Source organism: Gossypium arboreum, chromosome 3, assembly GCF_025698485.1.
Source record: "Gossypium arboreum isolate Shixiya-1 chromosome 3, ASM2569848v2, whole genome shotgun sequence".
NCBI lineage: Eukaryota > Viridiplantae > Streptophyta > Magnoliopsida > Malvales > Malvaceae > Gossypium > Gossypium arboreum.
Genome location: NC_069072.1, coordinates 5,320,885 through 5,333,943, shown reverse-complemented (window position 1 = coordinate 5,333,943; position 13,059 = coordinate 5,320,885). Strand labels below are relative to the sequence as shown.

Here is a 13,059-nt window from a genome sequence, read left to right as displayed (position 1 = left end):
ACTAGTGTTCTTACCTTTGCCGAAATATGAACTAGATCCAGATTCAATCATTCCAATTATCTAAGCCTTCGATCAGTTTCCTTTAATCCACACTATAGGAAAACAAATCAAATATCACCACTAAACCCTTTGAGTACAATCAACAGGCACCCTTTGCATATAGGGGTTTTTCGGCTTTTACCTTAATTCATGAATAACGAAAGAAAGATTCGAGCGTTTACCTATATCGTTATGACACTACTCCCAATCGATTGTAGATCCAACCACCGCACAAGAAGAGAAAATACTCAACCAAAGGTTCGGCCTTTGCAGTACCTCAAAATAGTAAGATTTCAGTTTTGGAAGAAAAGATACGAGGTTTGGTAGCGTTTCAATACTGTACAGTCCCTCGCACGTGCGTACAGCAAAAAGAAGCACCTTTTTGCGTATAACGCTGTTCGAACCTGGGACCTCTAGGTTGCTTAGCACGCTGCTGGCCACTGGGACGCGCATTTGTTTTCAATAATATATCGTCACATTTTATCTTAAAGGTTACCTGCTGAAGTCCCGTTCATTTTAAAAATATAATATTAAAACATACCTTCACTTGGACTTGAACCCGTACCCTTGTAAAACTACAAGCACCCTACTGCCACTGCTCCATAAGCTCTTTTTATGTTAAATTATACTCGCAACTCCTCTTAACCCTTATTCTAGCCGCGATCTGCATATTAAAAAAAACACCCAAATTGCGCACGCCGTGCCTTGAACCCAGGTAGCTCTTCCGCCCTCCTAGTATACTTGGCCAGATGCTTGCTTCTGACATGAATTAGCCTGAACAATTAATAAGGCCTACCTGCGACAGCCCTTGGTTTTTCTAAAATAAAAACCCACATTTGTACACGCAGAGAATCGAACCCCTGCTCCCTTCCTACTGCTTAACACGCCTAACCACTAGGCCGAACTCCTCATCATGTCCAATTTTAGCCCAACTTATTAATAAACCTTATGCCTAGATCCCTCAAGAAACAAAAATAATAATTTTTGCTAAAGTCTTGGACCGAATTTTTCCCACACTTTAAATACTTCTAAATTTATTTAAAAACTAAAATAATAATAATAATAACCATAATAATGAAAATTTCAAATACGATAATATATATTTTTTCCTAATAATAATATTATAATTTCCATAAATCAATAAAAATAGATACAGAGAAAATTTTCTAATAATAATTTAATTTAAACACTAAATTAACAACGTAATTTTATAAATATATTTGTATCTAATAATTATAATGATAATAATTTTCATAAAAATTAAAATATTAGCAATAACATAAATATTTTATCAATATATATATATATATTTTTAAACACTAGTAATATTTAAAACTTCTCAATATTCAGGTTTTCTTCTATCCGAATCCCAGACTCAAAGTCAAACTCTTCTAGGCCCAATTTTGGGGGCGTTACATGAAGAAAGTCTTCGGTGCTCATGAACTTCTTTGTATAAAGTCCCAAAGCAGCACCGAACTCTGGGACGCTCATGTGCCGCACTAACCTGCCAAAGCGAAAGGTGATAGTGTCGGGCTCGTCATAAACTGACATGACCTGCTGGATTGAAAATGTAACGGTGAACTCTAAGGTGAGCTCTGAGTAGGTGGGCTCGATGATGGTGAAGAACCTATCCCACGAGGCTGTGGTAATAATCGCGCGCATAACCTCAACCAAACGGACCTGCTCTAGTGCGGCCCAATCAATGCAACGACCTACACCGAGGGGTCGTACGCTGAGAAGCTGATATAAATCCTTCTGGTTGCTCGATAGAAATTGGAGCAAAGGGTAGTGAGTTGCGACCGAAGCGCTCGAGGAGGTTGCACCTGGGCCCTTCCACTTTTTCGAAGCGGGGACAGCAACCTTGGATTTACCTCGAGTGTTTGTCATAATGTACCTGACAAATAACAAACAAAAATAATAAAGGAATAAATTAAAAGAATGAATAGAAAACAGTAATAATAATAATAATAATAATAATAATAATAATAATTGAATGAAGACAATAAGTAAACCAAGAACCAATATGCTAAAACCTAAGGAGTACTAATAAAATGACTCAAAAGAAACATATGTACAAGAAAAATCAACTTAAAATTAACAGCAAGACTAATAGAATTCAGCCAATCAAGAACAGTAGCTATCTAACTATAAAAATAGATGAAAATATCATCAAATAAAACTAGAGAAAAATGAAAGAAAGTGAACGATGCCAGATATGAAAATACGAGAAATTAGCAATCAAAGTTAGTAAGTCAATAAACTCATAAGAATGATGAAATAAAAGAAAACAATAATAATATGGGGAAAATAAATAAATAATAAAGATAGGGGATAAATTAATAGATAGAACTAAAGAGGAAGGAGAGGAGAACCGAATGTCAGTGATCGAAGGGACGGACAGTGTGAGGGTCGTTGGTGGAAGAAAATGAAGGAGGTTCAAGGGCGTAGAGGAGGCGGAGTAGAGGAAGAAGAAGAAAAGGGAAAGGAAAGGAAAAAGGAAAGAAGGGGTGGAGGAAGGAGGAAAAGAAAAGAAAGAGAGGGTGAAAGGAAAAGGGAAACGATGAGAGGGAACTAGGTGGTGTCTAGACGGTGGGGAAGGGTGGTCAGAGTGGGGGCAAAAGTTATGGTGGCTAGGGCTTGGGAGGGTTTGAGAAGAAGAAGACAAAAATAGAAATTTAGGGTTGGGGTTTTTATGGGCGACACGATCGTGTAACGGTCCGTGTTGGGCCATACAGCCGTGTCACATGCCAGTGTGGCTCGACTTTTAGCCCTCGTTCGTCAAGGAAATTAATAGGCCATTCGTCACACAGCCTTGGACACGGCCTTGGACATGCCCGTGTGTCCAGACCGTGTGCTACATTGTTCGCTTCTCCTACGCCCGTGTGTCCGAACACACGACCATGTGCCTTACCCGTAGAGCTCTTTAACTTATTTGAAATTTGAAAATTTAGCTCTATTTTTCACACGGCCTAGTATACGCCCGTGTGTCCCCGCCATGTGGTCCACACGGCTGTGTCGCACGCCCGTGTGGTTTACTTTAAACCCTTATCTTTGTCGATTTTTAGGGAATTTAAGTCTTACACGCCCGTGTATCCAGGTCGTGTAGGTCATACGGCCATGTCGCCAGGCCGTGTAACACTCTATTTAATCCCATGTGTCCAAGCCGTGTGAGTTAAAAACCTGCATTTAAAACTGAAAAATAGATGAAAATAGATTAGTTACTGGTGTAAGAGCTCGGGTTGTCTCCCGAAAAACACTTATTTAGAGTCTAAGCTTGACTTACCTCTATTTTGCATGGTTATGGTGGATTACGGGGTCGAAACTCCTCTGTCTCGCTGTCAATCCCTTTATTTAAATAAGGTCTAAGTCGAGTATTGTTTACCTTAAAAGTGCCGGAATATGAATGGGTTACCTCGACTGTACCGTATGGAAAGACTTTGAGTACTGTAAAAGGAGTCGCTTCATTTGTGTTGAGCTCTGTAGTGATCATTCGAGAATCCTTTTTATCTAACCAGACTTGGTCTCCAACCTTAAGTTGATTCGATTCACCTTTAAGTTTATCATAGCAGCGCCTTGATTCATCGTGTACTTTCAGTTTCTTCTTAACTTGTGTTCGCCATTCATCTAGTTCCTCGATCTATAGCCTTCGCTCTTCATGAATAGTCTTGTCATTACATGGACGGGAACGTAGCTCATTTGTACTTCTTAAAAGTTTTTCCTGCAAAGAGGGTTGAACAACAAGGTTACTCACATTAAAAGAACTTGTGTAATCATCTCGATCACTAGTCTTTTTGACAGAATCACAAGTTTGGAGTTTAATCATGTCATCACCTACCCAAAGTATTAACTCACTTGTACCGACATCAATGATAGTCTTAGTAGTTACTAAAAAGGGTCATCTTAAAATTAAATGAATGTCATTATCCTCATCTATGTCTAAAACAACAAAGTCTATTGGAAATATAAATTTGTTGATTTTAACAAGCAAATCTTCAATTATACCCCTAGGAAATGTAATGGTTTTATCAGCCAATTGAACGCTCATCCTAATTTGTTTGGGTTTCCTAAGACCTAGTTGTTTAAGCATTTTATAAGCATAACATTAATACTTGCCCCTAAATAAGCTAAAGCATTGTTAACATTCCAACTACCAATTAAACAAGAAATTGTAAAACTCCCTGGATCTTTTAGTTTGTTAGGTAGCTTGTTTTGTATAATAGCTGAGCAAACTACATTTAACTCCACATGTGATGACTCATCTAACTTCTGTTTATTTGATAAAAGCTCCTTTAAAAATTTAACTGCATTTGGCATTTGCGAAAGAGCTTCAATAAACGGTAAGTTAATATGTAATTTTTTAATAATTTAAAGAATTTACTGAATTGTCGTCCATGTGGTCTTTCCTTGTCGCATTGGGGTATGGCACATGAGGTTTATACTCTTTGCTTACCAGTTTCTGTTTATCATTGCTTACCTCAACCTTACCTTTGTCTATCACATTATCCTGCCTCGGTTTTGGTTCATCTTCAGCTAACCCTTCTTTGTCGCGCATAGTGATGGCATGGAGTTGCTTCATTGGGTTAGTTTCTATATTACTAGGCAAGCTACATTGCGGTCGTTCAGAGATCAAATTTGCAAGCTGACCTATTTGAGTTTCGAGTCCTTGAATTGATACTTGCTGAATTTTAAGTGCTGTTTTGGTATTCTGAAAATGAGTTGTTAACACCGAGATAAATTTTGTAAGCATCTCTTCAAGGTTCGGCTTTTCCTCCTGTTGGTAAGGTGGTTAATGAAAACCTAGAGGGTGTTGTGGTATTTGATTCATTTTACCACCCCACGAAAAATTGGGATGGTTCCTCCAACCTGCATTGTAAGTGTTACTATAAGGGTTATTCTAAGGTCTGGAATTGTTACCCATATAGTGGACTTGTTCTCCCTCGTTGCTGGGGTTGAAGGATGGATAATCTGTGATTTGCATTCCTCCTCTATTTGAATCACACCTCATCACTGGATGTACTTGAATAGAATCATACAAACCATCAATATTTTTATTCAATACTTCCACCTGGTTAGATAGCATAGTGACCGCGTCGAGGTTGAAAACACCAGTTGCTTTTGTTGGCTTTGTTCTCATTACTTGCCACTGATAGTTGTTTAGTGACCTTTCTTCAATAAATTCGTAAGCCAAGCTGACCTATTTGAGTTTCGAGCCCTTGAATCAATGCTTGCTGAATTTTAAGTGCTATTTCGGTATTCTAAAAATGAGTTTCTAACACCGAGATAAATTCTGTAAGCATCTCTTCAAGGTTCGGCTTTTTCTCCTGTTGGTAAGGTGGTTAATGAAAACCTAGAGGGTGTTGTGGTCTTTGATTCCTTTGACCACCCCACGAAAAATTGGGATGGTTCCTCCAACCTGCATTGTAAGTGTTACTATAAGGGTTATTCTAAGGTCTATAATTGTTACCCATATAGTGGACTTGTTCTCCCTCGTTGCTGGGGTTGAAGGATAGATAATCTGTGTTTTTCATTCCTCCTCCATTTGAATCACACCTTATCACTGGATGTACTTGAATAGAATCATACAAACCATCAATATTTTTATTCAATACTTCCACCTAGTTAGATAGCATAGTGACCGCGTCGAGGTTGAAAACACCAGTTGCTTTTGTTGCCTTTGTTCTCATTACTTGCCACTGATAGTTGTTTAGTGACCTCTCTTTAATAAATTCGTAAGCCTCTTTAGGTGTTTTGTTGTTCAAGTTTCCACCGACAGCTGCATCAATCAGTTGTCTTGTTGAGGGGTTCATACCGTTGTAGAAGGTCTGAACCTGTAACCATAAGGGTAACGCATGGTGAGGGCACATTCTCAATAAATCATTGTATCTTTCCCATGCATCATAAAGTGTTTCTAAATCCACCTGCACAAAAGAAGAGATATCATTCCTTAATTTAGTCGTTTTAGTCGGTGAAAAATATTTAAGCAAAAATTTTTCAGTCATTTGTTCTCAAGTAATGATTGACCATCGTGGTAACTAGTTCAACCATTGTTTACCCTTATTCTGTAATGAAAAGAGAAATAACTGAAGGCAAATGGCTTCGTCAGAAACGCCATTGATCTTAAAGGTATCGCAGAAGTCCAGAAAATTTGCTAATTGAGTGTTTGGATCCTCGTCCTGCAAACCATCAAACTGAATAAACTGTTGTATCATTTGAATCGTGTTAGGTTTCAGTTCAAAATATATTTGCAGCAACAGCAGGTTGAACTATACTCAATTCAATTCCTGTTAAAGTTGGCTTAGCATAATCATACATAGTACGAGGAGCAGGATTCTGATTTACTGGATTTGCAGTAACTACAAGAGGTAGCAGATTATTCGGATTGTTCGCCATCTCTTCGGGTATATCGGTCACGGCCTCTTGCTCTTCCTCTATATACTGTAGGCTTCGCCTTATTTCTCTTCGATTTCTGCGAGTTGTGCTTTCTATCTCACTGTCAAATAGTAAAGGTCGTGACGGGTTCCTTCTAATCATAAACTAGAAATTTTTGGCAGAAGCAAATAACAAAGAGATTAGAAGAGAAGTAAAAATTAAATTAAAACAAAAAGTAATTTGCAATAAAAATAAAAAATGGCTAAAGTAATAAAATTCAAGCGTTCCTAATATTTTAGTCCCCGGCAAGGGCGCCAAAAACTTAATGGTCGCTAAACTGACTAAAAATTCGACTAAGGCAAGCGCACCTATTGAACAATAGTATAGTTATGGTGAGATCGGAAGTATCGTATCCACAAGGACTAAAAGTAATAGTAATTACTATCTTTTTATTATCTAGCCTAAGAATTAAAGGGATGTTTTTAAACTAAGATTAACTATCTAATTACTTGAGAACATGACAGAGATAAAATTTGGAAAAGACTTTTGGAAAACCGATAGAGAAGACAATACCCAAGGAAGAATCCACCTAGACTTCATTTATTACTTCTGAATTAGATGATTTACTTGCTTAACTTAAACCGTAGAGATCCCTAGTTTATGTTAATATCTCTCTCGAGACTAGAAATAACTTACTCTAGGTTGATTAATTGAAATCTCTTTCTAATTAAAACCCCTATTGTCGCATTAACTCGATTTATGGATTCCCTTATTAGATTTGACTCTAATCCGACAGATTTATGTTGTCCTATCTCTAGGATTGCATTCAACTCCGCTTAATTATGGAAGATCTACTCTTAAACAGGGACTTTTGCTCCATTCGTTAAGCACATCAAAACCTGAATTAATATCCTTGAATATTAAGGCAATGATTAAAACTCATAATTAAGAATAAAAACAAGCATTTATCATATAATTCAAAAGATAATAAGATTCGTCTTAAGTTTCATCTTTCTTAGGTGTTTAGGGAATTTAGTTCATAATGATGGGGGAAAACATCTCAAAATTTGGAAAACAACAAAACATAAAGAAACCCAAAAACTTCGATAGAAATTGAATGGAGATCTTCAGCCTTGAAGTAAATCCTGCTCCCGAGCTAATTCTAATGGTTGTCCTCGAGTATTTTCTGCCTTCTTCTCTCTGTGTGTCTCTTTGATCCTCTTCTAGGGTGTTTATATAAACTTTGGAATGCCCAAAATAGCCCAAAATTAGCTTTTTTTCGAATAGAATCAAAATAGGTCTCGACAGGGACGCGGCCGTGTGGCACGCCCGTGGGATGGTGCTCAGGCCGTTTGCAATTCTGATATGGTTTTAAGTTGACACGATCATGACCCACGGGCGTGTGGCCTACCCGTGTGTCTCACACGGGTGTGTGAATTACCCGTGTGGAAGTGTCTAGGTCGTGTGCAGCACTGAAATAAACCTATTTTGTCCATTTTTGGCCTTTTTCTTGCACTTTTCGCTTTCCTATGCTCATCTATATATAAAACATGAAATTAAAATACTAGGAGCACCAAATTCACTAAATCTTATGATAAATCATCCAAAGATATGCCAAGCATAGGATTAAACTATGTTACTTTTGAGGTTTATCAGGAACTCTTATTGATGAGTATAGCAGAGTATGGGTAGGACCTTGGTTGTTAATTATGCATTGCATTTACACTCAAAATCATACTCGTATTTACTGTCGAATTTTGCTATGTTATACAATTGTAATTATTCTTAGAACTTAATGTGTATGATTTGTTTATTGTTTTGCACTGATTTACTTGTGATCGAACTCACACCAAGCTCATATCTCACTCCCCTTTTAATTTTCATCGTTACAGATAACCCACTAGGTTAAGACGCAGACTCTGCATCCGGAGGGTCTCGACTCAAAATTTTCTTTTATTAAAGTATTTTAGATCTATTATCCATTTTTTTTTCTTTTTCCGTTATTTAGGCACTATATTGTTTTATTTTTAAGCTATGGCATGAGACCTCGATTTTGGGTTATTTAGCATGCATGGTATTTAATTTAATTTTAGGATGTTGAACTATAGATTATTATGCATGAAATATGGTTTTTATTAAAACTAAATTAGATATCACTTTTTCACTACTAAATTATAAAGAAATTTTGAGAAATGAATAAAATGAAAATTAACTAAGTTTTCTTCTAAGATAAAATGAATAATTAAATATGACTGTATTATAAAACTTTGATCGTACTAGGCTATTTCGGTGGCCAATGTAACATTCTGAATTCGGGATTAACGTAGGTTACACAAATTAAATGTGGTTTTGGTTAGAATGGTGAAGTTGAGACGGTGAAGACCATGATGCCTTAAGTTTAAATCCAATCATGTGTATATTTTTTCTTTTAGATTTTACATAAAATGATGAAATTATTCTCAAAATAATATTTATTGTTTTGTAAAATAATGGATTTATGGTAATTTTATAACTGGGTTGGGACCCGGTTGATGGGTGACACTAACTCAACCAAACTCTTAAATAATAGCATAAGATGCTATACAATTATTTAAGCCATGACTGAGTTAGTATCACGAGTCAATCAAGCACCAATTCAGTTGGGAAATGACTACAATATCAATTTTGTTTTTGTAAAGTGAGCTATGTTCCTATGAAGTTATTTTTGTCCTTTTATATTTTATATAGAGTCAATAAAAATTAACACATGATTTTTAAAATTTCAACTTTACCGTTTTAACCAATTTTTTATATTATTTTTTACCCAAATCTTGGGTTTGCCATAATCTAGTAGTAAGTATAGATAAATTAAGTGATACCAAACTTTATCTCATGCTTAATAATAGCATGATTGTTGGAATCGAACGGCTCCAAATGGTTGAAATGAGAATTAGTGATCCAACTGGTTCAATCAATACTATAAAATTGTAGAAGAGTTGAACCGATAAAAACTCAATTGAATCAGGTAAAAATCAATTAAAAACATTTGAATTGATTTTAATTTAGTTTAATTTTTTTTGTAATTTATAAATGAATGTTTATGTTTTGATTATGGTTTTTGTTTACTATTTTTCTAAAATTTATTTTTCATGAATTTTCTATTTAAAAATTTATTTTATAATAATTCAACAATTGATTTAATTAATTAAATAAAAATCAATAATTTAATCACTTAAACCACCATTTATATTCTTACAACAGTAGATAAATGTTTAATTTTGGCGACATTTATTTAGATTAATGGAAAGAATAGACTTTGAATTCAAATTATTAAATGTTAATTTTTTACTATCTTATAAATCAGAAAATTATCTACCTCTTAAGAGAGACATCTTCTTTTTATAATACAAAAGGAAATACATAAATTAAACAAACACAATTCTTGGTGATATAATATAAATAGTATCAGCACTAAGTTGATCAAGAAGCGCTACTGGAGGAGAATAATAGAAAACGCTTTGTAATGTTTGTCCCCAAGCCATCGATGCTAGGGCATTAGCAAGTTTATTACTGAGACAGACATATTTTGACACAAGCTTTTGAATAAAATTATCACCGATGTACAGGAAATTAATTGTATATAAATTATGTACTCTCTCCTTTTTTTTTTCATAAAAAAACTTTTAGTTTTTTCGAAATTAAATCTTTGCCTTGTTGGTAATGATGTTAGTCTTCAAGCTAGTTGTTTGTGGTAGTTTTTCCAACAAATTTTTTTTCGTACTTTTAATTATTCTTAATTTCAGCTCACATTTTAGTGATTTTATCCACAATGTCGTAGTTGTCCATATTATTCGTGGTTTTTGTTTTCTCTAATATGTTTTTTTTTAAATAAAATGTTTTTAATTTTAATTTAAATTTTTTGTCATGTTTTGGTGTATAAATGAATTTGTTAATATAAAAGTGTCGTCAAATTTATTAGGAACTGTTCTTAAAAGGCTTTATTATAGTAGATCATAATGATGGTAATAGATTTAAAATGATAAGGAAAATGATAGGTCATTTGAGACTTGACCTTTTGTACATCACTGATGTGGTAGGTCTTTTGAGGCTTTTAATAATTTGTTTCTTGATTAATCTATGTTCATCGTCAGGTTGATTTGATTACGACGAGGCTATGATTCAAATTTCAATGATTTGATCAAGTTGATATATCTCTAATTTGTTTCAAAATTATTCTAACGTTGCAGTTACTATCAATTTGTCATTCTTTTTTTAAGATTATTTTGCAGATATAACATTTGTGCATCATTTTATACTGATTTATTTATTGTTTGCACTATATATCATATCTTTATATTATTATTGTTACTAATTCCTATTAATAATAGTATTTTTACAGTTATATACTTTAAAATCTTAATATTTTATTAACACATCACACAATGTAAATTTTTGTTAAAATATATTGTCAACCCTTTTATTTTTATAGAATTTGAGATTTAGGCCTTGTATTTAAAAATTAAAATTAAGTTCTCTTACTTTATTGATTAAAAATCCAAGTTAACATTATTAGTATTTTTCATCAAAAGTTATCAACTTGGCACGTTGATTAGGCCATCTTTATAGGACATGTCATATAATTGATGAAAAATAAATATATTAAGTTGACAATTTCTTATGAAAACTATCAATGATGATGATGATGATTAGATTAGAATTTTTAAATTTAAAAAGTAAAAGGATTGAATTTTCAACTTTTTAAGTACTAGGATCGAATATCAAATTCTAAAAAATATATGAACTAATGACATATTTTAACCTAATTTTTTATAAATACATTCTTAATCACCTAACTTTTAATATGTTTTTTGGACACTTAATTATAAAAAATTCTTTTATTTTTGTCACTAATATTACGAAAAATATTTTTATTACTTAACCGTTAAATCCATAACGTGCTAACAATGTAAATTTAATGAAAAAGTGCCCTAAATTGTTTTAGCTAATCTCTCTCTCTCTATATATATATTCACATTCATCTTCTACTATTTTATCCGAGTTAGAACATTGAATGGGATAGGTTTTATTTCATTAAATGTGCTTGCTTAGGTAAAATTTGATTTTTTTTATATAATATTTATTTTTACTCATAACATCTATAAAATTTTAAATTATAGAAAAATAAACTTTAACGTACTTAAATTCACATTTTTTTATTGTAATAACAATAGTACTAACCAGAAGTGGTTCTTTATGGGCCTAGGCCCACCCCAAAAATTTCTGGAAAATTGCATTTCTATTTTGAAGTTTTAAAAAAATTTAATTAGGCCGCTTCAAATTTTTAAAATTCTCATTGTACATTTTTTTAAAAGTTTTAATTGAGTTCTCTTAAAAATTTTGAAAATTCTTATTAATCTCACAAAATTTTTAAAAATTATTTAAATTCCTAATTTTATTTTTAAAAATATTATTAAACTCCTAAAATTTTTAAATTTTATTAATCTCCTCAAAACTTAACTTTTTTTATATTTATTCGTTTTGGATATACTCATAAATAATCCCACATCATTGTAAGTTAATTCATGCACTGCAAAACTGTAAATTAGAAATTAATAATTTAGGAATACTTGGAGCATATAATTTTCTTTCCTTTTCCTTTTTAATTCACTATCAAAATTATATATAAACTTTGATTCAAAGTGTAATATTATACATGAACTTTAATTTTTTATAATTTTATATATAAAATTTTAATTGATTCAATTATTACAAATAACTAATAACATTATCGAATTGACACTATTTCACATTGATATATTACATACACAAATAATTATATTAATTTAATATAAAATAAATATATATTCATTTTTTAAAATATATAATTACACCAAAATCCATATATAAATTGCATATTAAAATGTACTCAACAACATCATCACTCAAAAAGAAAGAATCTTTGAAAATTGAATAATGATTTAAGGCCATGACAAGAGCTTTAAAAAGAGCAAGTTGTATGAATTAAATAATGAAAAGTTTGCAAAAGATGACAAGGTTCTTCATTAACATTTACTAATCAGAATTGCATTACTTTTTTGCCTCAAAATTTTATATTATAAGAATAATGATTGTGGAGGTACCATCAAATCAATAAAACAAGTCCATGTGATTATATTCATTGTCATTTTTCCTTCCTTTTTAATATATTATGTTATCTCTTGGCTCGCCTCACACATTTGTAATTTCTATTTTTTTAATTATGATAAAATTTATCTCTTTTAATATTTATACATATGATTAACATGATATATCATATTTTTAAAATATTTAATCATTTATATGGTATACATGTTTGTGTAACCCGAATTTTATTATTTGTTGAAGAAATAAATATAATAATAAAATAACTGAAACTATGGGTATAGACCATGACGCTCAAGTAAAATCAATATAAAACTACATTTTTCTATTTGACTTTGATTAGAATTGAGTTTTTAACATTTAAATAGATATAGTCAAAACTCTTCTTATATAATTCGTTTTTCAAAATTAATGAATTTTTTCTTCTTTATCCGTAATTTTTCCTAAAAATGTTTTCATGTAAAATCTGTATGTTACTTTCCTTTGAATTCAATGATATATTGCAACATTTTGAGGAATATTTCAAGTTGC

General features: G+C 32.4%; 1 non-coding gene across 1 annotated transcript; it reads left to right on the top strand.

The window, feature by feature from the left end:
* Positions 1–5,883: 5,883 nt before the first annotated feature.
* Positions 5,884–5,990, top strand: LOC128291066 (small nucleolar RNA R71). The gene has a single exon (XR_008280843.1). It is a non-coding gene; the product is annotated as a small nucleolar RNA R71 (small nucleolar RNA).
* The last annotated feature ends 7,069 nt before the right edge of the window (positions 5,991–13,059 follow it).